This window comes from Nannospalax galili, unplaced genomic scaffold, assembly GCF_000622305.1.
Source record: "Nannospalax galili isolate Female #2095 unplaced genomic scaffold, S.galili_v1.0 scaffold1839, whole genome shotgun sequence".
NCBI classification, from domain to species: Eukaryota; Metazoa; Chordata; class Mammalia; order Rodentia; family Spalacidae; genus Nannospalax; species Nannospalax galili.
The window spans coordinates 6,180-10,242 of record NW_008342937.1 but is presented as its reverse complement, the minus strand read 5'-3'; the positions used below and the strand labels follow the sequence as shown (position 1 = coordinate 10,242).

Below are 4,063 nucleotides of genomic sequence, written 5' to 3'. Positions count from 1 at the left end.
GTGATAAAAGAGCAATATTTCCCCCGAAATTGGAAATTCATATATACTTGACCAAGGGTGACAAGAACAGGAATTGTTTTTAACAAAATGCAAGTGTGTAATTGTAAAGATTTTTTTTTTTTTAGTTGGGCAGAAGCCAAAAGTATTTGACTGTTGCATGCAGAGGTGAACTGGGGGTAAGCATGTTTGGTTAGAAGTTTATACAATGTAGATTGGAAGCCTGCAGGACAGGGAAAAAAAGAAACAGAAGAAAAAGACTGTAGGAGAGACGAGATGGGGGCAGCTGTGTAACAGAAATGAGAGGAGTAAGGAAACCTGGGACCTGACATTTGAATAACCCTGGCGCACCTGCTCCTACAGAAGGTACAGGGAAGGAGCGCAGAGTAGGCGAGGCCTGCCCAGGAAACCCCGACTAGCATCAACCGAAGTGAGCGCACAACGTGCAGCCTTAGGAAGTCATCTGTTAGTTACCTCAGTGTGGAAGGCCCTTGGTTACAGTATCCATAGACTCAGCATCAGCAACTCTGTTCCTTTTCCTCCAGAGTCCTTATAACCCATGAACTAGGGTTAAAGCAAACATTCCTCTGGGCCGTCTACCTGGACGATGCTCATCAGTGCGGAAGAACATTGCTGGCCAGGCTGCTGACCATCATCCCTCATGTGGAGACATCCCAGCACTGCACGCTCCTGATGAGATGCCGTAGGAAGTCCACACCCCATCACTGATTGCATCAAAAAATACCAAAAGATGGTGTGCTGGATCGCTTTGGTGTCAACGTGACACACCTGGGTTGAAGGAGCCTCCGTTGGGGAATTGCCTCCATTGGACTGGCCTGTGGCCATGTCTGAGGGGCATCTTCTTGATGAGTGATGTGGGAGGGCCCAGCCCACTGTGGGTGGTGCCACCCCTGGGCAGGTGAGCCTGTGTTGCATAAGAAAGCAGGCTGAGCAGGGGCCAAGGGAGCAAGCCAGTAAGCAGCGTTCCTCCATGGCCTGTGCTCCAGCTCCTGCCTCCAGGTTCCTGCCCTGAGTTCCTACCTTGGGCTCCCTGATGAACTGTGCTGCGGGAGATGTAAGCTGAATAAAGCCTTTCCTCCCCAAGTTGGTAGTGGTCAGAGTGTTTTGTCACAGCCATGGAGAAACAAACTAAGACAGATGGACTCTATGTATAACTAGAAATTTCCAAGAAACAGGGCAAGTCAACAAATTAAACAAAAGGATCAAACTCAACACTTATCACAGGGTAAATATCTCATTTCCTTAGCGCATGAGGAGAAACCAGTGATGATTATTGGGGACAACAGCAACCAAGTACCACCAGTTTTCAGGCCTTTATTGCAACCTCTGGGATGATCTCGAAAACTGAGGTCTACGGACTTCCTTGCGCATGTGCAGATTTGATGCCTGTCAAAGATAAGGGTTGGCTTCGTGGTTTCCGTTTCTGAGCCCTCATCACAGGAAGTTAAACCACAGACCACAAACCTGCACTTCCGGAGGCTTTCCAGTGTCCCGGCATGCCCCGCGAGCGCAGCGCCGAGACCCCGGCCCACCCTAGGTCCGTAGGGAGGGGTCTTACCCGACATGCCCCGGGCTGCATTCCCTTATTTGCATTCCCCGCCCCTTCACAGGTAAACGGTACAGGTCTAGGTTCCCGGCCTCGCTCCACGCCAACCGCATAGGGCTCACTATGAGTTCCGGAGGGGCAAACGTCCCTGCGTCCCCGCGGCGCGGGAGCGTGCGCGGCGGTCACCCTGAGTGAGAGCGGACCGGGCCCGCGGGGTCATATATAGCGTGCGACCGGAGTCCTAACCGTGCTCGCTTCGGCAGCACATATACTAAAATTGGAACGATACAGAGAAGATTAGCATGGCCCCTGCGCAAGGATGACACGCAAATTCGTGAAGCGTTCCATATTTTGCACCCGGGACGGGGACTCCTAGGAGCACCGAGCCCGGAACGCAGGGATCCTGGAACGGAGGGCAGGGTTCAAGTAGCAGAAAAGTCATTGGAAGGGGAGGAAAAAAAAAAAAAAAAAAAGATGGGAAGCCACGCCCACTCCGTGAGAGTCAGCCCCGCTACGGCCTTGCAGACTTTTAATGCTTTTCACAGAGGAACTGGGCAGGCGGGCTCGGTGCGCGCTGTTGACGGTGCAAAATATGGAACGCTTCACGAATTTGCGTGTCATCCTTGCGCAGGGGCCATGCTAATCTTCTCTGTATCGTTCCAATTTTAGTATATGTGCTGCCGAAGCGAGCACGGTTAGGACTCCGGTCGCACGCTATATATGACCCCGCGGGCCCGGTCCGCTCTCACTCAGGGTGACCGCCGCGCACGCTCCCGCGCCGCGGGGACGCAGGGATGTTTGCCCCTCCGGAACACATAGTGAGCCCTATGCGGTTGGCGTGGAGCGAGGCCGGGAACCTAGACCTGTACCGTTTACCTGTGAAGGGGCGGGGAATGCAAATAAGGGAATGCAGCCCGGGGCATGTCGGGTAAGACCCCTCCCTGCGGACCTTGCGGGGGCCACGCAGGCGCCGTTCTAGCCGTGGCCGGAAGAAGCAGACGGCGACCACGCCCCTCCTCCCTGCCGCCCCCCCCTCCCTCCGCTGGGAACGCAGGCACTTTGCGCAGGCGCCAGTGAGTCCAAGGCGTGGGAGCGGGACTGGGGCCACACCCCCTCCGGATGTCTGGCCGCAGCTAGCCCGGTGCCTAGCAACCAAACACCGGGCTCCCGAGGACAGGCGGAAGCTCACCTGTTCGGCCCCGGAGGGAGTTTGCGGTTGGACTGCACTGTCCTCTCGCACTTCCGTCCCCACCCCGCGTACCGATGACACGTCCGCACACATGTTCGCCCTGTTAGGGTGCCAACGCGCTGGCGGGAAGTCCTTGCTCCCGTTTTGTCCCAGCCCTGATGCCGTCAGGTCTCGGTGGTGGGGACGGAGACCCGGGACGGCCCTCGGCCGATGTGCTTGGCGGGGCGGAGGTTCGCTGGGCACCGCCGGTGGGGGAGGCGCACTCGCCATTCGTCCCCGCCCTCGGGAAGGGAATCCGGCGGAATCAGGATTTAAGGCCCGGGGAGCTAAATAGCGAGTGCTAGACCAGCCTGGGCTGCAAAAGAGCTCAGTCCCCAAATCAAAAAAATCAATAAGTAAAATGACACCAATAATAAGGAACATAGCACATTCATAGAATAACTATTTATGAAACAGCTTTCCCTCCTTCCTGCCATCTCACCTGTCTCCCGACTCTGACACAGAGATTTGGAGACTTCTTTAATTGGTACTCGATTTTCTGATGAGCCAAAGGAAAATAATGTAAAATTATACAGACGTTTCTGTATTGCTGAGACGAGAACAGAAAAAAACGGGGATTGTTGCTAAGGCTCAGCGATTAAGAGCACTGGCTGCTCTTGCAAAGGATCCGGGATTGGTTCTCAGCACCCCCTTGGGGACTAACAACCATCCTTCACTCCAGTTCCAGGAGACCTGGTGTCCTCTTCTGGCACTGCATGCATGTGGTGCACTTATATACATGCAGGCAAAACACTCATACACATGAAATAAAAATAAATTTGAAATAAAAGTGACGGGAATGACTCAGTTGACCATAGTGACCCAAAGCATGCTGGGATTGGGAGGAATTTAGTGTCCTGTACACAGGACATGTCTGTCTTATCTGGTTTGGATGAAAGTGAGGAGGCATGAAACAGCCAGGCCTTGCTCAGCATGGACAGGAAATGGCTATGGGTGACGGAGATTAGCAAGAGTAATGCAGTGTCAGAAAGAGCTCCCACCATTCCAGGAGGTGCTGATCTTTAGAAGAAGAGCGTAACAGCAGGTAGAGAAGTAAGACATTCAGGCCTAAGGAGGTTCTTGAGAACTGAGCAGAATATCAGGACCTTCTTGCTATGTAGATTGAATTAACAAGAGCTTAAAGAGATAGAAACCAGACAGTGAAACCCCATGGGCTCATTCTGGGCTTATTGCATGCCAGGCATGGTTGGTTGTCTGTACCATTTTATCCAAGACTCATGTGCGGATTGACTCCATCTTTGAAAAATCAA

The 4,063-nt window shown here is 53.2% G+C and overlaps 2 non-coding genes across 2 annotated transcripts; one reads left to right on the top strand and one right to left on the bottom strand.

Annotated features, from left to right (window-relative positions):
* Window positions 1-1,811: 1,811 nt before the first annotated feature.
* Window positions 1,812-1,918, top strand: LOC115071371. The gene has a single exon (XR_003850456.1). It is a non-coding gene; the product is annotated as a U6 spliceosomal RNA (small nuclear RNA).
* Window positions 1,919-2,150: 232 nt separating this feature from the next.
* LOC115071370 lies at window positions 2,151-2,257 on the bottom strand. Its single transcript, XR_003850455.1, has one exon. It is a non-coding gene; the product is annotated as a U6 spliceosomal RNA (small nuclear RNA).
* Between the last annotated feature and the right edge of the window lie 1,806 nt (window positions 2,258-4,063).